Source organism: Danio rerio, chromosome 16 (genome assembly GCF_049306965.1).
Source record: "Danio rerio strain Tuebingen ecotype United States chromosome 16, GRCz12tu, whole genome shotgun sequence".
NCBI lineage: Eukaryota > Metazoa > Chordata > Actinopteri > Cypriniformes > Danionidae > Danio > Danio rerio.
This window is the reverse complement of record NC_133191.1, coordinates 30,044,421-30,071,147: the sequence shown is the minus strand read 5'-3', so window position 1 is coordinate 30,071,147 and position 26,727 is coordinate 30,044,421. Positions and strand designations below refer to the sequence as shown.

Sequence of the window (26,727 nt, the reverse complement as noted above, 5' to 3'; positions counted from 1 at the left end):
TGTTGTCCTAACACAAATCGATTGAGTGGAGCCCAGCATTTTTTAAAGTGTACTAAAAACAAAAGGCAAATAAATGCAAGGAAAACATCTGGACCTTTCTTTTTGCAAAACATTGTACAAACTGCAAGTATTAATTTATTGACTAAAATTTTAATTGACTTATTTGACTTAAAATTTTTAGCATAAAGTGCATTTTTGTATGTAAAATACAAATAAAAATTCTTCCAAATTTAAAATAAAATGTTTTTTCAGTGCATGTTTAATACATAAAAAGGTGCAATGTGATATCTATGCATTTTTTTTAATTCTTATATAACACAATAATTCAATTCAATTCAATTCATCTTTATTTCTATAGTGCTTTTACAATGTAGATTTCGTCAAAGCAGCTTAACACAGAGAATCTAGTAAATTAAAACTGTGTCAGTCTAGTTTTCAGAGTTGACTTTAGTTCAGTGTGGTTTAATTAGAGTTAAGGAATCAAAATGTGGAGGAACAGACCTGATTTTTGACCACAACAGACGAAAATACGGATTATTCTGAACAATAGTCAATTTATTAAAAAGAAAAAGAGCTCTAAAAGAATTTTAATTTGAAATTGGGATTAAACATGACCAGGTTTGTATGGAATAAAACAATAGTAAAATTTTACTCCGGTACAAACCTAATAAATGCAGTACATCCTAAGAAACTGGGTCTGATAGCACTACATATATTTTTAAAGAATTTTCTCTAAAACGATGAAAATTGCACTGTGAATTAGGGCTGTACAATTCTGGCTTTTTGCTTAAAATCAAGATCACGATTTTGTTATGGATCTGTAGATGTAAAATAGGGGTTAATATCAGTAGTCTATTATTATTAATTCTCAAACATACTGTACAGTAAAACAACAATAATAATCACTGTAAAAAATAAATCTGTAAAATTTACGTTAAAAAATGGCAGCTGTGGTTTCCAGAATTTTACAGTTAAAAATACAATACAAACCGTAAAGGTAATTTCTCATTTTCACAGTAAACAACCGTATTTCATTAATTTATAGAGGTAATATGTCTGTATTTTGAATAACGAACATCTTAGCATCTTTTATTACAGAGATGTACACGTTAACACAGCCAAATGCAGTTGGTGATGAGAAAGTTACATTATAAACCATTGCTCATCACAAACAACTTTTCCCACAAGCAGAAACGTGTATTAGTGTATAGAAGGTGCTCAGTGTCATTTACACAGCTACTAAACACCAGTATGGTAACACGCAAAAAATTACAGTAATGAAATAAACATTGTTTATCAACATTAGATGTTACATAATTTTATAATGTACATTACTGATGGGGAAACAACTAAAAAGATTCATTTTAATGTCAACGAAAAGTGATGTGACATGCAGGGAATTCTGGGAAAGTCAGTTTACAGTAATTCACTGTATATATTAAGGAAACATACTGTTAACCAGGTTACGGATTTTTACTGTAGCATTTTTACAGTTTTTTACTGTTGAAATCATGGCCATTTTTTACAGTGTAGGCCTATTTGTAGGTCTACTGTTGGTTAAAATGATACATTTTGAATAGACTTGGAATTGTGGACTTGAATAGACTTTAACTTTGCCCTGGTCATTAATGCACAGTAAAGTTATGAAATCAGAATGCAACTAAATGATTCTAAATGATTATGTTTAAGACATATGCTTGTCTTTTGTCATTGACAACAGTATTAGACCATTTTTATTTACTGATAAAATGATACATTTGCCATTATCAGATTCCATCTTGCATTACATTCAACAATATAGGCTAGAGTAATTATACTGACCCAATAAACAACCCAAAACATTTATTGTCATGCACAACACTCTCTGTTCGCAACGAAAGAAAAAATATATCAAATACTTGAAGTAATCGTAACTCTAAAATGCAATATGATCATTTAAATGATGTGCTTGTTTTTGGTTTTACTTTCACTGCAGAGTGTGGCTCATGTCATGGCCACCATCACTTTGAGAAAAAATAAAACATAGATGCAAATCATACTTGCCAACGGCCCCCAAACGATCATTCTGTGCAACCAACTAAACATTATTTACAACTTTATTACCTGTTATTCACAGCCTATGCAGGTTCTGTTCATTAAAGTAGACATCATTCGCGGGCACAAGCACGTCCTCTGGCTAGTAAACAAACAGTGATTCAGCTCATGTGTGATTTCACAGCCGCGAATACATCATTACAATAAGACAGAAATTATATTTTGGGGTGAATTATACCTTATAAATACAGTATGTGACTCTTTCAACACCATTTCGAGGTGTCCATGTTGCCGAGCCAAGTATTTAAAACAACGTGAAGACTTGTGCGACCGCCTTCATGCTTCTCTCCTGCCCTTGAAAATATAATTGGCTGAATCGTAAAGATGCTGGATTAAGATAGTGTGGAGGGTTGAACAGATATTACAATCTTTTTTTGATTGTCTAGCCCTACTGTGAACCATTATAATTCTGCTGTGTCATGATCTTAAAAAATTTTTTTTTGTTTTCCCTGGCATTTGATTAATTTTTAAAATACATATTATTTTCTTTTTTCATTTGATGCCCGCTTCTTTTTATTGTTTTTATGAACTGTGCTGTTCTTGTAAATCCCTTTGGTGAAACTCTGTTTCTTTTAAATCTGCTATAGAAGTCGATTTTGACCTGACTTGACCTGACCTTACGTCTCACGAACATTGTTTCATTTCATGATGGTTCACTGAAAGTTATGATAAAAAATGAGTCAAATATTGATTCAAAAGCCACTCTGACTGATTCTGAGAGTTTGTTCAATGTAGGACGCATCAAAGATTCCAACCAATATCTCATGAGTCTGTAAAACTTTCTGAATGATTCATTACAAGACGCTTTTCATAAGAAACATTTGTTTGGGTAATATTGGTTGCTAGGTATGGTTTGTTTGCGTGCGGCTCAGACATGTTTTCTTGCTATGGTTTAAAGCACACAGTTCCTTTACACATTCATTTCAGACTCCAAATCTACATTCACTGCTCTCTGTGTGATTATATGTGTGTGTGCATGTGAGAGAGTGCGTGTGTATCTCTGTACGCAGTATGAAAAATTCCTCCATCCTGACATAGAAAAAACTAATGTCCTTAAATAAACACACTACTAAACCCCAAGTCGGCACTGGAGAAAAGATGAATGGAGAAAAAGGAATGAAGGAGGATGCAGTTGAAGAGACTGATGATTCTTACTTTCCCACAAATCTCGTGTGTGTTGATGAGAACGGGCCTAGCAGTAATGTAACACTGCATGTTTTAAGGGACCTGCGGTTTTACCCAACAATAGTGCACAATGCAAGTCTAATTTCGGAAACCGGTAGAGAGTAGTGATGTCACCAACTTTGAGACAAAGTGCGAGGTGAATATGTGTGTGTGTGACCAGAAATAGACACGGTGAACAGGAAACTCTCAAGGTTTCGTGATTCTATTCTCAACACAGCTAAAACAACGCATAGTTTTCCATCTATTTGTTTTAAGGAATTGTAAGTTGAAGAGGGAAGCTTGAGAGGAAATCATAATGAGTTAACAAAGCTACTGAAAGTGGATTATTTGAACTGATTGCATTTACCGCCTCCACACTACATACTGTAAAGTCGAATTTGGAGTAGAGATTTCTGGAATGTTTAATCTCTTTACAATGTCACAGAATCATTCAACTCCCTCAAAAAAAAAAAAAAAGGTTGGTCATCTATAAAAGACAAATGAGGACAAGACAATGTAGAGAATCTCAATGGCTGTCGCACCCAAAGTGAATACCTTAGGCCAAATCAGCCTACGGCTTTGGGCAACTCTGGAATGTGTGTCTTTTATTTTTATAAATTTGTTGAATATTCACAATTCAAATTCAAAATTACCATTGGAATAGAATTGACTAGGGCTGCACAATATCGGAAAAACATTGCAATATTTTATTATTCTGCGATAAATATTGCGTAATGAACAGTTTTACCAGATGGTTTAAAAAGCACTCTATGACTTTTCTGAGGAGTCTTTTATGTACAGTTCACGATTGCTCAATCAATTGTGTCAACAATAAATGATTAACGGTAAACGATTTTGGTGTTGATGCATGTGTCCTGAAGCAGGGGTCAGAGCTATCAACCCCCAAAGAGAGCTCAGACCTCCCATCCTTAAAGGAGGCTTGAGGCTTGACAGAGGAGGAGATGAAGGGATGCCGGAACTAAAGTCAACTGAACCGCTACACATGATGATTGACTGACTCACCTGACTGATCAAGCTCCTCCCGAACTTACGTTCGAAGTTATTTCATAAATTGAGAAAAACAGTGTAAATTACTTAGTAAATTACTTGCTTATTACTTACTCAAATATCTAAAAGTATAGATTTCTTTTCACCTTTAAAAATAATAAGTCAAAATTCATTGAGATTTTCCTTAAGGTCCTTAATAAGGTAAGCAAAAAAAATGTTGTCTTAGGTTTGAAATGCTGATTTTTGGACAAGAAACAATATTTTAAAAATTCTAAGAAAAGCATTTTTTGTAAGTTAACACTACATCGTCTTCATTGCATAAATAATTAAATGCAATTGATCTTTGTTACACCTCCAAGTCATAATTTATTGTGCCTGAATGTTGTAAACTCGTGGTTATTTTGGTTAAGCTTTGCAGTGACTCTAAAAATCATGTGTTTCGTGGCTCCTGTTACACTATAATCCAGACTCAACTATGCAATGTGACTCTTGATGATGCACACATTACAATATCAATGCTGAGACGATATATTGTGTACCATTGACGAGAGCATCAAAGTAGTCGAAGGTCATTCATGTTCAACAGAAGCCGAAGGCATGCTCCAGCAAAAGCGGCGCGTTTGTGGATATTGTGAGCATCGAGGAGAGTTGAAATCATGTAAACTTTATGGTAGTGAGCTATTATGCAATTTGGCAGCAACCTATTGGAATGTACAAATCCACCTATTGAGATGGTCTTAGAGAATGAAGTACAATAAACTTTGGTTTCGACTAGGCATGGGCTGGTATAAGATTGTGACGGTATGATAACCTTACATAAAAATTTCATGGTTTCATGGTATCACAGTATTGTGATTACTGCTTTAAATTACGTTCTTTTTAAATGTCTGGGTAAAAAGAAGAACAACTTTTTTCCCATATTGAACACAATATATATTTTTATTTTAAGAAACATTTCAAATATTTAAAAAAAACAGTAGCTTTTGATGTGGATGGTTATTTTCTGCTGAAGACACTACTGCCCTAAAAACTATAAATAAATAAAATATAAATAAAATAACATAAATAAAATAGTCACAAAAAGTACATATACGTACATAAGAATGGTGTAACAGAAAATTCTGGCTCTTTTAAAGCCTTGACTTTTCCAAACCGCGGTAAACCTTGAAATCGGTTATCGGTTACCACATTATTTCCAAAGCAATTTAAAGCAGAGGTTGATTATTGCTATGGCGATTTCCCAGTTTGTAATATAGCTTCCCCACAAATTAACAGTGACGTAAAGACCAAAGCTATTAAATGTCTTCTGTAAACAGCATGTTAAATTAGTCTAGCATTTAAATATGAACACAAAACCATCACTACATGGTTGGCTTTTAAATGGTTTATTTTGTTAGAAAATATGTAAACACATTGGACCATCAGAGTGCCAAAGGCAGAGAGGTGCCGCTCTTGGTGTGAACGCAAGGTTAGTTAATTGAAAGTCTTTGCAAACAGCTATCATTCAGAGAACGGTAATATTTATGTCAGCTTCATCAGATTAAATCAATTTCTGACAAAATGTGGATGACACTTGTCTTCGACTAATCAGCCAGATCTGGAAATAAAATGTCTTCTACTTGGAAAGAGTTCATTATTTGACATAGTTTTATACAGTTGAAGTCAGAGTTATTAGCCCGCCTTTTGATTTTTGTTTCTTTTTAAAATATTTTCAAAATGATGTTTAACAAAGCAAGGACATTTTCACAGTATTTCTGATAATATTTTATAATAATATTTTTTTCTTTTGGAAAAAGTCTTATTTGTTTTATTTTGGCTAGAATAAAAGCAGTTTTTAAACACCATTGTAAGGTCAAAATTATTAGCCCCTTTAAGCTATATTTTTTTTTTCGATAGTCTACAGAACAAACCATCGTTATACAATAACTTGCCTAATTACCCTATCCTGCCTAGTTAACCTAATTAACCTAGTTAAGCCTTTAAATGTCACTTTAAGCTGTATAGAAGTGTCTTGAAAAATATCTACTCAAATATTATTTACTGTCAACATGGCAAAGATAAAATAAATTATTAGAAGGTATTAGAAATTAGTGATTAAAACTATTATGTTTAGAAATGTGTTGAAAAAAATCTTTTTTCCCTTAAACAGAAATTTAGGAAAAAATTAAACAGGGGGTCTAATAATTCAGGGGGGCTAATAATTCTGAAATCAACTGTATATCAGTGTAAAATATAAGAAACTACTTTTAAGCATAAATTAAAAAATAGAACAAAGATAAAAATGAAATGTTTATTAGAAATTCTATAATAATAAAATGTAAAATATCTGTATAATCTTTACTAAATATTAAGTATTAATAATTAAATACGATGAATTTTTGTATAAATCTGTAAACTTTAGATTTTATTGGTTTAAATTCGTTGGATATCTTAGTGACGGGTCTTAAAAAGACATCAAAGTGAAAATATTTCACTTTATTAGGGTTAAACTTTAAACAGTTTTATGAAATATGGTTCCTTGTTATCATAATCTCAACTCAACATTGCAGATCCTGAGATATGACTATTGCAGATTCGCAGATTGCGCAGTCTAATGTTTAACCGAACCCAAAGTGTGTGCAGAACTGAAGTGTTTTGGTTTTGTGGTGTTTTCTGCAGCATAAGTTGGGTCATTAATACAGCTACATGTTTGATTAAATGCAAATGTTCACCAAAGCTCCTTTCATGATTTCATTTTCAACACAGCTAAAACAAACACAGCTTTCCCATCAATTTGATTTAAGGAAGTGCAGTTTAAAGGGGGAGAGAGAGAGAGAAAATTATGATCCAATAAAGCAACTTAAAGAGGAACATTTTCAGGCAGAGCAGCTACACACTGTAATGTTGAGTTTGGTGTAGAAATCATACTGAAGTATAACTGCAACATCCCTCAAGCTTGTGTTCAACTTCCCTTTCCTCTCACTGGTGATTACATGCCTCGAGCACAGGCTCTTTCAAACCAACACGACTAGCAAACTACACACTGAAAGACTCACAAAAGAACGGAAAGCAGGGTGACGGAGACGGAGGGAGAGCTGTGATGCAAAAACTGCACCCAGTGCAGAAAACAAACACAAATTGATTACCAATGCAAAGCCAGGCAGCAACAGCAAGTACAATTAAATACTTCAATTTGCAATCATTCAGCCATTTTGTGGTGTAACCCTGATCAATATGCATTAGTGTGTATTTAAAGTTTAAAGCACGACAGACACACACTCACATTAAAACAAATGGCTGAAATCAAAACCATACTCCTTATAATTTGGAGTTTCTTTAACTAAATGCACCTTTTGATTTTATGTATTTGTTATCAAAAGATTATATCCGAACTTGAAAACCTTTAGCATCCTTTCATCACTAAATGTTTCCTTCTTTGATTGCCTTTTGTTAATCAAAATATTTTTGTCACTTTCAAGCTTAAAGCAAAAAAACCCAAACAAAAAATAAATTGGTCCACTATCATGCTTCAATTCACTGAGGAAATCTCTTTTTGATATTGTTTTTCCACATTACAGCAAATAATGTTGGTAAACTAGCTGCAAATTCAACCCTATAAACCTTATCAAGATTTTAAAAATGTAGTTTCCAACAGAAAATTAAAAATAAAAATGTATAAATGTAAAAATATCAAATAAAATATTTTTCATTATATATAATAATACTAATAATATAATTAAATAATTATAAATAATATTTAATATATATTAGTGGTGGGCCGTTATTGGCTCTTATCGTGCGATAAAAAAATATCTTCGTTTATCTATTCTCAAAGTTGGGTTGAGAGCTGGGTCTATTCTATGCAAGCTATGATGACTTTCACCTTGATATTTTAGCACAGATGTATACCTGACTGGTGAGCCGTCTGACAAAAAAGTGCGCTTCTGGATCAAATCAGCAGGATGCCTGACTTTAACTGGAGTTCGGCAGTTTTACTTTAACTTATGATCATTTCATTCATGCCCTGTGACAAACTAGGGGGCACACATATTCTGAATGCCTTCAGCTGAATTCAAATGAGCAATTTTAATCTAAATTAAGCTAGATTAATTCCAATATATATATATATATATATATATATATATATATATATATATATATATATATAAGCAGTCAGTAACTGGTTTAAGTCTGTTAAAACCATTTCAGTGTTGAAATCAAATTTAATTAAAAATAATAATTAATATTATTTTATAAACAGTAAAGAACTTTAATGTTTTCAAAAGTTACCCAGGAAACCCACAACATCATAAGACATTAATATTAGGTTAGATTTAGGTCGCCAGCTTCTAAAAACAATGTTATTTTGACATCCAATTATGACATGAAATTACGTTAATATTTTGTTGATTTTAGGTTGTGTTGGAAAGTGACCAAAATCAAACAACAAGCCAACATCTTAAACCAACGTCATATTGATGTCAAATACTGACATTTACTCTTCAGGTATGGCAACCAAAATCCAATGTCTGATAGACGTCATATTGGTAACGTCCACACAACTTCAAGCTGTAGAAAGTAGCCAAATTGCAATGTTTGTCCGACATTGGACATTGACGTCGGCCTGACATTGAGTTTTGACGTCAACTCAATTTTCATTTCCAAACAAAATCCAACGCCCCTATGTTGTTGGGATACAACGTCAATTTGATTTCATGTTGATGTCCTGTGCCTGCTGGGTAAATTCAACAAAAAAAAAAAAAAAAACTTTACTTAGGAAATTTATTTTTTATATTGTTTTTCAGTATTATTGATAAACAAATAATACTGATAAACTATACAAAACATTTTTAATCAATAAAATGATAGCTGCAAATTCAACCATATGAAACAATTCAAGATTCGAAAGGTATTTTGAAAATAACAATGTAAAAACATAAAAACAAATTTAAAAAAATTATCAGTCAGTAACTGGTTTGCGTCTGTTAAAACCACTTCAGTGTTGAAATCAAATTAAAGTCCCAAATATTATTTTATAAACAGTAAAGAAATGTTATATTTCCAAAAGTTACCCAGCAAACCCACAACATCATAAGACATTAACAATAGGTTAGATTTAGGTTGCCAGCTTCTAAGGACAGTGTTATTTTAGCATCCAATAATGACGTGAAATGATTTTAATATTTTGTTGACTTTAGGTTGTGTTGGAAAGTGACCAAAATTTTACATTGAACCAACATCTTAAATCAACAACACATTGACGTCAAATACTAACATTTATTCATCAGGTTTGGCAACCATATTGCAGTATATGATAGACATCATATTGGTAACGTCCACACAATGTCAAGCTGTAACATCATCCAACGTTGATATTTGGTTATTTTTAGGTTGCGTTGGAAAGTAACCAGAATGCAACGTCTGTCCAATATTGGACATTGACATTGACTTGACCTTAGGTTCTGACGTCAACTCAATTCTCATTTACAAACAAAAATCAAAATGCAGTTTTACACAACATTGGGGTACAACGTCAATATGACGTCTTGTGGACGTCTTGTTCTTGCTGGGTAAAATCTAAAAAAACCATTAATTACTATTTTTTAAGAGGTTCGCTGTGATGTACTTATTAATAAATATTTACAGTAAATTTGTTATCTAATGATTTTTGAATATCCCTGACAATATATTTTTAAATAAAAAAAAAATATTATTGTTACAATTTCATTGATAAAAATTACAGTAGAAAATGTATGAAAGTCATTATTTGCTAAGACAAAGATTAAGACATTACAGTTTAATGTTTTGATGCTTAAAATCCCCTTTTTTTTTCACTGTAGTGGAAATAAACTAGAGAACAGTTCAAATACTGAAATACTTTTAAAGTTCCAGAGGCCCACAATTTAAGAAATAACCACTTACATAGAGCAAAACACATTTCTTTTGCAAAGACTCCAAAAACGCTCTGCTGTCAGGACCTGTAAGTATTTGTGAAGTGCTTTATTGTGACACTGAATTAATCCTGCAGCATTACGAGTAAATCTGAGCTGACGTTAATTCACACTTTGTATAATAAAGAGACTAACTGCAATTCCATAATGACATAATTGCTGTAGCTTCAGTGCCTACCTGTTGAACTGAGGTTAGAGTAGGAGAAGCAAGGGGGTCTCGTGTCCTACAGCGCAGGGGCTCCAGATGAGGGGAGGAGCCACAGAATCCTGCTACTCACGCATGCTCTCTGTAACACACAAAAAACATACAGCTGTTAGAGGAATTACATTGTGTAATAGTACTTCGACAATAATAGTGTTTATTGATTTTAATAATGATGAGACACTATATTTAGCTACCATAAGATTATTACTTCACCCAATAATGTTTTCGAACATTGATGAATCTGCAAGATCTAACAATGAATATTGCACTATTCAAGTGTTGAGTAAATAACATTCAAAATGATATATTAATACATTTTTTTTCCAAGAACAGTTGTTTTGAGGGAAAAAGTAATTTATTTTATAGAAAAAAAATATTAGTGAGCATTATTTCCCTGTACTGGGTTGCAGCTGAGAGGGCAACTGCTGGGTAAAACATGCTGGATAAGTTGGCGGTTCATTTCTCTGTGGCGACCCCTGATAAATAAAGGGACTAAGCCGAAGGAAAATGAATGAATGAATGAATGAACATTAACATTAAAATACATATACTTCTCACAATTAAAAGTGCACCTAGCACAGGTATGATACTGTAAATATACAGTATATAGTAAACAATTCTTTAATACCATCCAAAAACTATACACTTGATCTGTAAGTTTAGCCCATAATTAAAAAAATACCACATTATGCATGCAATCCCACATGAATTTAAACCTTTTGTTAATGTTGAAATTAAAGAAAAGCCATCTTTATTCAAATTCACATCAACTGGCAAGTTTTACACAGACCTTTTGATATGATCAGACAGATTTCCCTTTCAGACAGATTTCGATAAACGATAGCTCTTAATATTCAGAAGCTGAATATTTACCAAATAATTGACCTGTAAATACAAATATCACTCCATCACTCACTATCCTTCGGCTTAGTGCCTGATTTATCAGGGGTCGCCACAGCGGAATGAACAGCCATTTATTCTGATACACATGTTATGCCGCCTAAATACAAATGTTAATTATAATATTACCAAAATGATGACCAAAAAAAAGAAACATACACAAATACAATGCACAACCAATTGAACTATTTTAAATCCTTAATATGGCACCATCATTCATTTTCCCCAAAATTCCCCATTTAGAAATGTGCCAAATGAAGGATTTTGTAGTATTTTTTAACAAGCTAATGTCCATGTTGCTTTAAAATGTTATGATAATGTTATAATAAAATCTATAATAAATGCTGACACTACGGATGCTCTGATTAGGATTTTTGCAGCCGATACCGAGTACCGATTCCTTGATATGGTGATAGGCCGGTACAGAGTACAGATTCTGATGCTTTAACCTGTATAATGCATAAAGCACATTTTCTCTCCAAGTATGAGACTTAAGAGGAGATTCTCCTTACCTAAGAGAATAAATAAAGGATGCTGCATATAATCCCTTAAACATGTCTCCTTTAACCGTTTAGGTGTGAACATGTCATGGTCAGAAGCAGCTTTACGGAACATAACAGATAGCACATAAAAAAAAATGATAAGAAAATTTATTAACAATGCAATTTGGAAAAATTGCAAATGATGAAAGAAGATTTTAACATCGCAATCAAGAAAAAGTTTGGAGTGCAAATTGATGCCTAATAAGTTAAAATGCACACCAATAAATCAATTACTTACTTACTAAAAGGAAATAGGCTTATAAAACTATTGTTTATTGCAATAAGTAAATTACAAGAAGTTATGTTATTAAATATTCATGTTAAAAAATAAAATTTTTAAGTTTTTTTTAATTCATCTAATATTTCCAGCCAGGTTTTAGTTAACTTAATATTGAATATTAAATATTGTCAAACTCTCAGTTCTTTATGTAAAAAGGCAGAAATACATGCAGTAGCTGCTTTATGTATAACCCAGGTGCTCACGTGCATCTTCCTCTTCTTGTAAACGCATAAACACTTGCGATTGCCTCATGAGATCGGCCAGATTGGCGAGTACCAATCGAATCATGAAATGTGATTAGCGGCCGATACCGATCTCCGGCCGATTAATCAGAGCATCCCTAGTTGACACTACAGTTTCCATAGTTCCGTTTTTTTTTTTTGTTTTTTTTTCGTTTTTTTCTATTTTAAATATTCTGTTTAAAAGATTTCTTTGTATTTTTTGGGTTTAGGGTTTTTATAAATTATGGTCATACTTTACAATGAGGTTTTGTTGGTTTTTGTTAATGTATTTAGTAACATGAACTAATGATGAACAATACTTGTAAAGCATTTTTAATGATGGTTCATTCATTAACACATTATTAATATACAAAAATGTATGTTTGTTATCATTAGTTAATTCAATGAATTAACATGAACTAACGAACAACAGTATATTCTACTGTAGGAAATGTATTGTTTGCTCATGTTAGTAAATGAGAAGTTCTGTGCAAATGTCAACCTTGCCAAGAAAAAATGTAAGTTTTCCTCATAAATGTGAAAATATTAAATACAATAAAATATCGTTTGTGTTTTATAGCGAGTTCTTCTCCTTTTGATTATCATTGTTTCTTTTGGGTTGTGCAGTTTAATTTACAGAATTTCTACAAAGTATGCTGTTTACTGCAAACTCGCTGACATTTTTTGTCATATATCCATAACGTATGTTTATTTTCCTCATTTAAAGTACAAAACATGTTTACAGATTGCTATTTTTCTGGTATCTTAACTCTGTGGTGAGTTGTTGTGGAAAATATAAACAAAGTTTCAATATAATGTTAACATATGCTTTCTATGAGAATTTATGTTTTGAGTTTTTACTGCTAATATCACATCTATAACGGTGGAATTGCACAAACACATTAACTCACATTCACTAATACAACCTTACTGTAAAGTTTTACCCAAATTACATTATAAACCTTAGATACCAACATGACTTATATGTTTCTCTCTCTCTCTCTCTCTCTCTCTCTCTCTCTCTCTCTCTCTCTCTCTCTCTCTCTCTCTCTCTCTCTCAAACATATTCTGAAAAGTACAGTAATCCCTAATACAGTCTGTATGTTTATGTCTGTAAACATGTCATCTAAAAACTAATCTCTAAAAATCCTCATTCATCAGATTTTCCCTTCAAAAAGTGCACAATTTCCTTTTAAAAGGGTTTCAAGAGAAACACATGAGAATGACCACTGCGACCAGTGATTAAGCTGCAGACTTGTGGGAAATCAGAAATGGCTCTATAAAAAAGAAGCGGCCACACGCAGTGTGTAAACCTATAAACCCGAAGAGAGAAGTCATGATCAGAAACGACTGCGAGATTATTTCCGACAGCCTCTCCTCCTCCAACTTAGTGCTCTTTCCAGCCTAATATATTCTTTCTTTGCCTTTCCTTCATTACCTCCTTCTCCTGCATATCAACTCAAGTGTGGAGATGATGGAGTCAGAATCGCTTATTCCAGGTTATTCTCCGACATGCGTACCACATCCTGAGCCCAGATGAATAAAAGATCAGCATGCAGCTCAACATCTCTATCAGACGAAGATTGACACTCACACACGCACACCGAGCAGCGGTGGGGTTTTGAGTGAGGTGGAGGTCGCTGAGCTGCTCTGTTTCATCAAAAAACACTTCTCTAATCTCTTCACACACTGTACAGGCCTTTCCACAGTCCACCGCACAACACACACACTTTTACACAAACCGCTTCTAAAGCCAGAGACAGTGTTTGTTAGACGAACTTCCCCAAAAGCTGATTGTGTTTCTGAGGTGTGTGACACTGCTAGTGCTAGAGCCTTTCCCAGGAACCATAGCAACAGATGCTAGGTGAACAAAAGCCCAATTAAAGACTCTCATCTACTGTGGGCAGGTCAGCGCAGCAACAAACAACCCTGCATATCCTTCACAAAAAAATAATACATACACAGTTGTATTTTATTGCAGACATTTTGTAGCATTTTATTTTTAGTCCACTTGTTATTAAGTGTTTCTTGCTTTCGGCTTGATTTACATTCTGCTTGAATACATGGTGTGTAAAAGCAATAGATATGTTTTGTATTATATGGTGACTGCTACATGTTGATTACTGTTTATTAGTAATAGTCATGTCTTTTTTCTTCATTAGTCCATTTGTGTTCTTGTTTAATATATTGTACATGTAAGACTAAAATTACAGGTTTTACTGTATTTCAAAGAAAACACACTGACCACACATGGTGTCAAAACGGCATTGTTGAATAAACACAGATAATTCACATTGGTGCATAAATGACATTGATTAAATCAGAATGAGTGCTTTTTATTGTTGCGATTAATTGTGGAAACCTTTATAACAATATAATATGAACTACTAATTAGCTGCTTATCAATAGATAGGAAGGTAGTTGGGTTTCGATATTATGTAAAATTAGGGATTTAGAGTTAGATGATGCACATTTGTGTACTTTATTAGGACTCATAAACAGCCAATATTTTAATTAGGGCTGCACAATATATGGCGATAACAGTACATGCAATATACGTATCGCACAGAGGTGCAATACATCACTATATATATCTGGCCTGGTTTTAAATTATTTGTAGCATCTGAATGTTTAAATGATTACTTTATATGACAAGTTTATATGAAAGTATATTCGATAAGACAAATATCCATTCTTACCTGTTTATTTTTGTATGATCATTGCATAATTTCTTTATGCAGCAGTTCTGTCTGGTTCTCGAATGTGATTGGCTGATAGCTGTGCGATATTCTGCAATAACAGCACTCGTAAAGCCTCCCCACCCTTTTTTATTACTCCGCCCACATAGAGTGAAAGCTGCTGTTGGATAACATACTGTACATTTGAGGCTTTTTTAGGCAAGCATGTAGTTGTTTAGATAGCAACTATGCCGTTCATTTCTAAGGACAGTGCCTACTTTAAATATTTATTATTTCAGAGATAAAACAATCAGTCAGACAACAGTCTGTATCTATAGGCCTGTCATACTGAGCAGTGCAAAGACGGTTGACGTTCTGCTCCAAGATGGCAGCAGAGGCCACATAATAAGCCCTTAGACAGAAAAAAAACTCAGCGTAATTCTAAACTACAGCTGATCAAATCATTATAAAACAGGTAAATGACTTTCTAAGTCAATCTCTCTTTTGTATGTTGTAGTGGTGTACTTATACCATAGTCTGGTAGTGTTTGCTTATATTATTATTTGCTTTGCTTTGGCTTTTTTGGGGTTAATTATTGTGATCTCCTGATTGCAACAGAGAAATACTGGGAAATGTCTCTAGACTGGTGTCATTTCATGCCGTTCAGACTTATAAACTTAAAATGTGAGCAAAATTATCTTTTTTGTCATCACTTTAGATATTACAATCATTCAAGTACTAGCTCCTAAGTCACATTTGTCACATCAGCAACGGTCTCTTCTGTTTTGACGTCAGCTGTAAATGTTAATGAATGGCAGAAGAAAGTAGTTCCTCATACAAAACTATTTTTACACTCTCCGTGTTTGATTTTCTTTTTTATACACACAATAATGATGTCGGACTGTTGTATAAATACTATATCACAGTCATAGCAGAGCACCTATGGCCTCATGTCAACGTATGCCTCCCACCAGTGCCCATATAGTCATATTGTGCTGCGACTTGTTTGGTATTGCTATTTTAAAAGCTCAGAAAATAGCATTTCTCAGGGAAATGTTATATCACAAGAACTATCACTTCAGCTAATAAATATCTCAACAGCAATATCGCATATTTTTTTTGAATCATGCAGCCCTAATCTTAAGACATGTTCATACAGATTCAGGGGGACTAAATGTTTTGAACAATTTACATTGGGAAGGATGATAAAGCAGAATAGGTAACACATTGCAATAAAGAATCAAAATCAACATTTAGAAATAGCCATAATCCTAATTATGTTAAAATTAAATGAAATATAAAGATTATGACTTTTTATTGGTCATTAACTAAGAAATTAACATCATAAAATAATGTTAATTATGTATATTAATACTTATTACATTGACTTTACTAAAATTTAAATGTTAACAAATGGAACCTGACTGTACAGTTAACAAATAAAAGGTCTATAAATAGTCACTGAATTTTTAATATCACAGGCTAGATCATAGGCTTGGGCGGTAATACGGTTATATGGTATACTGTGGGATCTAAAAATAGCAACGGTGTCAGTTTCAATACCGTTAAACCGTCATAAAAAATAATGCACTTAAATAGGGGACAAGTATTAAATATTAAATTATTATTATAAATTATTATTTATTTAATGCCTACAAATGCGTATGTGTGATTGTCATCACAGGACAGTGTGGAGGGGAGAAAGGGAGAGAGAGACCGCGCACCAATTTACCTGCAGTTTGGCAGTATTTCCGGTTTTGAACCGAACGTGAAGGGAGACGTGGTAAATACGAAGTAGAGGTCTGCATTCCCGCTGCTGTACCAGATTTCCGACCAGATTTCTTGCGGTGCGGGAATAAATTTCAGAATAATCTGCGAGAGCTGTCAGTAACTCTGGTGTAATTTGTAAGGGAGCGGTCTAGCAATATCACTCCCGAGCAAGCGAGCACGCGCGTATTGGCGTGGATTCTGTGTATGTGTATGTGTTTGTGTGTGTGTGTGTGTGTGTGTGTGTGTGGGAATGAGAGAGAATGAGAGAGAAAGGGAGAGAAAGAGAGAAAGAGAGAGTGTAGTGCTGAGCGTCGCTTGTTGCTGGCTCTCTCTCTCTCTTCTACAATGAACAAGACAAATAGGTGACCGCAAACCTAAGATCGCATATACGGTATTCCGTTTCGGAATGGTTTAGGCACAAGCCAACAGTTTGGTGATGTTGTCTGAGCCTTACGTCATCATTTTTTTAAATGCACGGTAATACCAGATACTGGGGTAAAATAGGGAGGTGAAACATGTGAAAATGTCAATGCTTGAAAATAAATAATCTACTGTAATCTGAATATTGCTAAAAGGCACTCTAAAAGTTTAAATAATAAATATGTACTGTAATAAACTACGTCCCTGTACTTTGAAGCGCCCACAGTATTAACCATTGTGCATATTCATTATCACAATACACTGAATTATTAAACACATGCATGTCTATTGAAATGACCTCTGTCATGCCAATTTGCCATACAGTATATTTTAAATGAACCACACTGTTGAATGCTGACCTCTTATTTAAATAAGATGATAATAACCATCACATGCTCTGAATAATCTGTGTTTGCATCTTTATTTCCATAAACGGTCTAGAAATAGAGAACTGGGACAGAGTTCCGTTTTGTGAGCACATCTATATGAGAGATTGAGTACTTTTATTTTAAAAGAGCAAAGAAAATCATGCTTTCATTTAGAGAATGTCCTTCTAAACTTTTTACAAAATCAAAAGGAATATATGTGGTGCATTAGTGATAAAGCTAACATTACTGACTGCTTACATTGTGAGCATTCATTTCTTTCTGACCTTGTTCAGCCTCTACAAACATTTGTAGATCTCTATCTCCAGTGAATCACTAACAGAAGGAAATACTGTAAATCCAGAATACTGTAAGCATCTGTAGTAAAAGTAAGAGCAGAAATGAGCAGCCACAAAACCACACGTTTAAACAGGTCACCTCTCTGCATGTGTTTTTCGGCAGATAAAAAAAGTCTTGATCACACAGAATGTCTACCCTTTTTGTCAGAATCCATTTGCATTAACTCGTAAACACACATACAATATAGATTGTATTTACATACACTGAATAAGAAGGCACATAACTATTTAAAAAAAAGGCATGTTAAGGTGATTAAACTTTTTCTTTTAGGCAAGTTAGGATTATCAAATTTGTTAATGTTATGCTTAATAGCAGAATAATAAGAAAGATATTTTTTGAGAAATTGTTATAACTCTTCTTAAAAGTCAAGTTTACATACAATAAGATTATTATGCCTCTGAAAAAGCTCAGATGATGGTGTCAAGGTTTTGGAAGTTTCTGATTGGCTAATTGACAACATTTGAGCTAATTGGAGGCACAACTGTAGAATAGTGTTTTTTATTTACTCATTTATTTATTTTTTATTTATTTTTTTTTTTGTTAGGGGTTTTCACCTTTATTATTGAAAGGACAGTAGAGAGAATTGACAGGAAAGCATGAGGAGCAGAGAGTGGGGAAGGATTGGCATAGGACCGCAAGGCGGAATCGAACCCGGGTCGCTGCGAGCACTGGAGTGCATGTGTCGACGCACTAACTACTACACCACTGGCGCCGACATGTAGAATAGTATTTAAGGAAAATCCTTAAACACACTGCTTCCTTGTGTGACAACATGGGAAAATCAACAAGCCAGAATCCACAAAAAAAGCCATATTATACAATTTGCGAAATTACACTGGGAAAGAGAATAATGTCCTGTGGTCTGATGGAACTAAAATTGAACTGTTTGGCCATACTGACCAGTATTACATTTAGAGGACAAGGGGGAAAGCTTACAAGCCTAGGAACACCATCCTAACTGTGAAGTATGGGGCCGGCAGCATCATCTTGTGGGGCTGTTTTGCTGCAGGAGGGACTGGTCCTCTTCACCGAATAGATGGCATCATGAAGAAAGAACATAATGTAGAAATAGTGAAACAACATCTCAAGACATCAGCCAGGAAATTAAAACTTGGCCACAAATGGGTCTTCCAAACAGACCATGACCCTAAGCATACTGCCAAATTAGTTAAAATGTGCTTTAAGGACAACAGAGTGAATGTTTTGAAGTGGCCATCACAAAGCCCTGATTTCAATCCTATAGAAAATGTGTGGGCAGGGTTGAAAAAGCTTGTGCGAGCAAGACAGCCAACAAATCTGACTCAGTTACACCAATTCTGTAAGGAGGAATGGGCCAAAATTCCTTCAAACTATTTTGAAAAGCGTGTGGAAGGATACCTAAAAACAAAGTTATACAGTTTAAAAGCAAGGCCAAAAAAATATCAAGGAAATGTATGTAAACTTTTGACTGAAAAAATTCTCTAATTATTATGGCATTTAGCAAATGTAAATCATTAAGGTAATACAAACAGACCTAAAATAGTAAACGTTTAGTATGATTTACCATCAGACATTTTTAAAAATGGTTATTTCTTTTTTTTTTTTAGTGAATGTAAACAAATGCAGTTGTTCTTCCAATTAACAATTTATGAGGCTCAGATCTGCATTCCTCAGGAGAGCTGGCTGATTCGCTGTCCTATTAACACACATAATCACACCCAGTAAAAACTTTATTACTTGGATTCAGCAATGACTCATTCTTTTGATCAAAAGTGAGAGGAAATTTATTCATTTTCAAATATTCATCTTTCTGTTCATCTAAAAAACTATGTAAAAGTTTATGTTTCCATAAAACTCAAAATTTAACTTGGTCTATGCTAGTAAAATGGCAAATTATTTATGTGGAATGTTTTTTTTTTGTTTTGTTTAAATTAATTAATTTTCCTTCGGCCCACAGATCATAACTATATTGTTTTTTGTCCCTTCGTACAAAGAAGTTTAGGCACCCTGGTTCTACAGACATTGTGATCAACATTAATTCAACTTGTGAAATAAACTGAAGTTAAATAATAAATTTGTCAATATAAAATCGTTTGTGTCAGTATGTCTCCCTTTTTAAAAATCACATGGGAATTTATATGGTGCATAAGTGCATTAAACACTAACATAACTGCTTACATTAGCTTACATTAGCTTTGTTATGAAGCTTACATTAACTTCATTTCATATAATAAATACTAAAACTCACAAAATTCCAGAGTAAAAAGAATAGACCAATATAATGAATAAAACAGCTTCGTATGAATGTTTACTTAACAAATTACATAATACGGACAAAGCAGAACTCCCTGTATGTATCCTAGTGTGGGAAGACCATTGGTTTTGCAGTCATTTGACTTTAATAATATTAAATGCTTATTGGAATAAGAAAAACACGCTAAAATACTCACAATATTGTGTTGCTACTATATTTTTGAGAAAATAATTCATATATGCATGCATATATGGTAACATTATACGGTAATAAAGTACAGTGATCAATTATAAACAGTAAGATACAATAATAACTTATAAAACAGTTTATAAATATTATTTATAACCATTAATTTTCTTTTTGGCTTAGATCCTTTATTAATCAGAGGTTGCAACAGCGGAATGAACCGCCAACTTATCCAGCATACGTTTTACGCAGCTGATGCCCTTCCAGCCACAACCCATCGCAAGGAAACATCTCTACACACTCATTTACACACAAACACTACAGGCAATTTAGCTTACCCAATTAACCTAAAGCACATGTCTTTGGAATTGTGGGGGAAACCAGAGCACCCGGAGGAAACCCACACAAACATGTGGAGGACATGCAAACTCCACACAGAAATGCCAACTGATCCAGCCGAGGCTCGAGCCAGTGACTTCCTTGCTGTGAGGAGATTGTGCTACCCACTGTACCACCATGATGCTAAACTATTCTAAAAATAAATATTAAATATAGTAGATTTATAATTACTACATTGTAGTTTAAAAGTAATCGGATCTTCATTAATTGACACTATAACATGCAATTTACTATTGTTTCCACAAAATTGTAAACATAAGCAAAGTTAGCACTATGTTCTCATGAGTATTTGTATGTCATTTACTTAAAGCATGGTAAAACCACATGCATATTTACCTATATTTGCATAGACGCACAACACAACAGACGAAAACGTTGCATAGAAGCAAAATCAACAGAAATACAAACGCTTACAAATTCTTATTTAAACTATGAAGAGTATATCTAATTGGCAAATAACTTGGTAGCATCTCAGACAGTCCATTTAGATAAGTAGACATGGTCCAACCGATCTTCTAAAGGTCAAACCAGTAATACATTTTGTCTCCATGTATCAATCCTTCGTTGTTTAAGTTTCTTTCTTTTATTGAACACAAAAGCTATATTGAAGAATGTAGGAAAGCAGTAGCCATTGATTCCTGTACTACTTTTATTACTACTATAGAAGTCAAGGGGTCCTGGTTTCCAACATTCTTTAAAATACCCTGTTTTGTGCTCAACAGAAGAAACCAATGCATAAAAGGACCACTGAGTGTAAGTAAATGGCAAGCAATTGACAAGCAATTGTCATTTTGGTGGTGAACTATCCCCTTAATGCCACAGCCTACCATATCGCTTTATGACCAGTGTCTCCATCTTGAGATGGCTATTTCCAAAAGAATAACGGTCCACATCACAAAGTTCAAATTTTCTCAAACTGCCTTCTTGAACTGAGAAAATGAGTCCGCCGTCCACAAACTGCCTCTACAGTCACCAGATATCAATCCATTTGCTGTAACAAGAGATTGTAATAATACTGTAGATGTGCAGACAACAAATATTTCTAATAATGTATAAATTGGCCATTTAAATCTACGAGTCAATGGAATGTCTGTGATAGTATTTTCACAATGTTTTTCTAGAGCCGATGTCAGCGGAGCTATTCAGTGATTAATCTGCTCAATAGCTTTGAAAATTATGCGACGTGATATTTTCAAATGAATTGCTGCTTGGAAGAATATAAATTACTCTGCTCTGTCAATATACCTTCTATGAATGCCAAAGTAAACAAAGAGGACAAAATCATAATATTTCTGGCCAGCATTTTTTTTTCCATTATCTCTCTCATTGACACATCATCATATGTTCAGGTTTGACGCCATCAGGGCAGCGTGACAGGAAACAGCCTCCGTTCCACTGCACAGCCTGACACCAACTTCCTGCTAATAGTTCCCATCATCATCCCAAACCATAAGGAAATGCCACACAATTCAGGAAAGATGTTTTTTTTTTTTCTTGTTCACATGCACGCACACCTGAAAATACGTGCTTTCTCACTCAAAACGATTCTTTATTTATGAGATCAGAAACCACAGAGCTTTGCTGTCAGGAGTTTCAGAAAGGAAATGAAGCCAGACAGAATCACACAGTACAAGCGTCATTTACAATGACACCTGACGATCAATGTCCTACTGAACACACAAGCGGTGCGACCACACAACAGAAACTCTCACCGGCTGCAAAAGAAACATGTCAGGATAGCTTGGTCACATGCTAGTAAAATGGAAAATAATGTTATATGGAATGTTTTTTTTTTATTATTTTAAATGTTTTGTTTTAATTAACGAATTAATTTTGTGTGTGATTATGTTCTAAACACCTTATCATCAACATTAATTCAGCTTGTGAAATAAATTCTGTCATTTTGATGGTCCATTTGTTGAACTTAAGTTACATTGCATCTTCATGCTAACTAATTCTCATTAGATTATACTGTAAGTAGAATGTTAGGTTGGGGTTAGTGTAAGTTGACATGTACCTGCATAGTTTCTTATAGTCAGTTAAATGTCTGTTGAAGGAGCAGCATCAAGAGATATCAAGCAGACAGTCTACTAATACTCAAATGGGCCATCAAAATAAAGTGTTACCGGATAAAATTGAATATGTTAATTATTCATTTGGTATACCTACTCACACAAACACACTATGTCAGTGGGACTCTACAATGATGTTTCTTCTATGGAGACAAGGGCTGCACAATATATCATTTCAGCATCAATATTGCAATGTGCCCATCTGAAATAGTCACATCCCAAGAAATGCTATGTTAAGTCTGAATTATAGTTGACTAGGAGCCACAGTCACTGCTTAAGTTTATTCATAACAGAGTGAATTATTTTCACTTGCATGGGTTTTTAAGGCTTGTTACTGAACATTTCAAGAGAGTTTAAAACATTTGAGCACAAAAAAATGATGATGTTTGGAGTTGCAACAAAGATTTATTGTTTTAAATTATTTAAATGTTTTAATTTATAACATTTTTTGTCTTGTTTCTAGTCTAAAAATCTACATTTTAAATTGAAAATAAAATTATTTTACTCACCCCATTGGCAGATAAATTCAACTTATTCCTTCTGAAGGTGAAATCGAAATATTTTTACTTGATTAAGAAATTCCAGAAACAAGAATAAATTGTTGATTTCTGCAGCTGAATACTGTTAGACTTCCCCAGAAAACCATTAAATAGGGCTATTCAAACCATCGTGTGAAACTGTATTCATGTTGCAATATTTATTGAGGGAAAATAAAAAATATGACAATATCTAATTTTTGCAATATCGTGCAGCCCTAGTACAGACTCTATATTCTGTCCCCCTACATCTAAACTCAACCCTACATTTTCATTTCTTTAAAATACCTCATTCTGTGTCCCCACAAGTCCCCATTTGTGTATTTAGGGTTAAGACCCCACTGGGTGAAAAAATAACATGCACACACACACACACTTGTACAGTATACATGGTTTATAGGGACACTCCAAAAGTGTAATGTATTTTATACAGTAAAAAACTATTATTATATGGCATTACCCCACCATTAACACTAATCCCAACTAAAACCAAGCAAATTTGAATTTCAAAATACCCCGTTAGATATGTATTTATTTTTAAGCTATTTTTATGTATATATTTTTAAGCTTTTTTATTTGCAGGGACATGAGGTGTGTCTCTGTAATCCACCTTAATAGAGTATATCTAAAGCCCGGGTCAGATAACACGTTTTTTATTGTCAGTTACAAAATGATCATGATCAGTCATCTCGTGACGTCTTCGACGAGTGTTGCTATAACAATGTTTCTTATCTCGGTTTAAATTTTTTTAATCGTATTTCAATCTCAATAAACACTAATGCTTGCTCAGGATTAAGAATTACATTATTTAAGGGCATTCATTACAACATGGATAGAATGAAACTTATGATTGCTTTTTAATATTAAGATCTTTACTTTTTAGAAAATAGGTATTTACAACACTTGCCAGTGTTGCTTATTAAACACTCCATACCCTGAACTTGCCGCGAGGGAGTGGGAGAAAATGAAAGCACATCAGCATCAAGGAATAATCTGATGCTCAAGAAATAATCTTTAAAATAATGATATATTTAAAAATGAGCAAATATATGACAGAGGTTTGTGATACAACAATTACAGTAAAGCAATTGTACAGTAAATCCTTATTTTCCACAGAGCGAAAACAAATCATCCACCCCTATAGTAATAGTTGTGGACTGGCACAGACAAAAATATAATTTGTATATATATATATATATATATATATATATATATATATATATATTTTTTTTTTTTTTTTTTTTTTTTTAAACGAATTTTGTTTTGTGTAATATTGTCTTAATTTTAATGTATCTTTTGTTGGTCTGTTATCTATAAACAAGAATAATGAATAACATTTGGGGTGAAGCATTTCAAAGCAAGTCCGCTATATCTGACCAGGGCTTAAGTCATACCCATGTCATTATACATTTTTGTGTCAAACCACATAAACCTGTACATAGACACACCACACAAGTCAAGTGATCAAATATATAATTTATTACTTTATTAATATAATTCCATACAAACAAATCAATTAATACCATTCCATTCAACAAAAATGTATAAAACTATACAAATAATTTATCCAAAGCTTTCAAGTTTGCCATAATATGCCAAAATTACATAAAAAACGAATAAATGTGCTCCATATGAGAGCCAACCATCTAAATCTGAATCTTATTTTCAGTGAGTCATTATGTTTTTAAAACTGAATCTAAATTCAATCCATAGTTAAGAGCAAAATTATGGACTACTTTAAAAGCATTTTTAATGTTGCATGTCTGTCCTTGATAAGTCCAGTCCTAATCTAGCCTTATTATTGTAGACTCTTTCCTCATAATGCGCCAAGGTTTTTGAAAAACTTTTGGTATAAGTACATTTTAAATGAATAATCTCTACTTTTACTTTGTTAGACTGAGCGTGTGACCTCAGGTTACTTTATTTGAATGTAAAACAGGCACGCTTTCACAGGACAGGACTACTGAGGCATGAGCATTGGTCCATTCATAAATCAACCACTATTTAATTGAATTAGATTCAAAGATTAAACGACCCCAAAAAAATGTTCAAACTATAAAAACTATTCAGTTATAATATTATTATTATATATTATTGATTTGTCAAAATGTAAATAAAAAAGCAACCAGCAAAAACTTGTAAAAATCTCATTTTGCATCCCAAAGTCAGTCAGTCAAACTGGGTTTAAACGACATGAAGGGGAGTAAATGATGACAACATCCTTTAATCTTCACACTAGCTCATTTCCCCCAACTGCACATCATAAAGGGCAAACTGACAGGATTTTGAAGCAAATCGCAGCCCACCTGTCAATGTGGAAAGTCATAAGTGCTGCTGCTGATCTGAGCGAGACTGAGGAATTTACGAGGGTTTTATGAAGCGTATGGACGCACATGGCGTGTAATACCGGCGCTGTATAATGTGCTGGCACCCAGTCGAGTGTTACACGAAGCCTACTTAGTTTGCTTACATAAGATGCAGAAGTGTTACAGAGACCACAGTGTGGGGGGTTTCGTAGTAGAGCATGTGAAAGCATACACACCCCAGGGCCTTTACAACTATGAAGAGAGTTTGTGTATACTACAGCACTGGAACATTAGGTACGTCATTGAAGGCATCGAGGGAGCAAGAGTGACTCTGTCCATCTGGCTCTACACCACGCCTAAGAGAGCATGAGAAACGTCTGAGGCCTCAAAACGACACATACTCAACCAAAGACAGACTGCTGAAACAAGCATCTGTGTCTATGGGTGGAGAATCACTGTGTGTGTGTTTGTGTGTGTGTGAAACCCAGAGAAAACCAACAAAATGTTCCTCTTCATTATAATGCAAGGCATGCAAACCACAACCTCAACCAACGCAATAAAACTTGCACACAAAATCCATCATAAACTCTGCGACAAATCTCTTTCTTATTGCTATAAAGTTGGCAAATTTCAGAAGCATCACAAAAGGGCAACAGATAAAACACATTTTATCTTCCCTTCATTATTGATTGATATAAAGAGCCTCTATATTCACCTTAACAACTGCCTAAAGGTTGTTTTCAATCATGTGACACTGGTGAGGGCAGGAAGTAAAAAACTAAACGGGAGACATGGAGGAAAGTCTGTATTTTTGTGATTTATACCATATTTCAAAAGAGGATAAATAGAAAATAAGCACATACGTTGGGCATGATCCTTAAATCATGAAGAGGGCAGAGTTTTCTACTGAACTCAAATATATTTGCCTGTCATCGAAGGAGTAGATACTGTTTAAGCTATTCCGTTACATGAAAAAAGAAATACTATAGTGTTTGGAGACATTCGTTCATTCATATTCTTTTCGACTTAGTCCCTTTTTTAAATCACTGGTGGCCACA

The 26,727-nt window shown here is 33.7% G+C and overlaps 1 protein-coding gene across 2 annotated transcripts in view; it reads right to left on the bottom strand.

The window, feature by feature from the left end:
• The window catches only part of galnt1 (UDP-N-acetyl-alpha-D-galactosamine:polypeptide N-acetylgalactosaminyltransferase 1), a 237,148-nt gene that overhangs the window by 152,695 nt on the left and 57,726 nt on the right, over positions 1-26,727 (bottom strand). For both annotated transcript variants that reach the window (XM_073926065.1, XM_682380.9), the window contains one exon: positions 10,375-10,483. The gene's annotated coding sequence lies outside the window, so the exon portion shown is untranslated. The remainder of the gene's footprint in view (positions 1-10,374; positions 10,484-26,727) is intronic.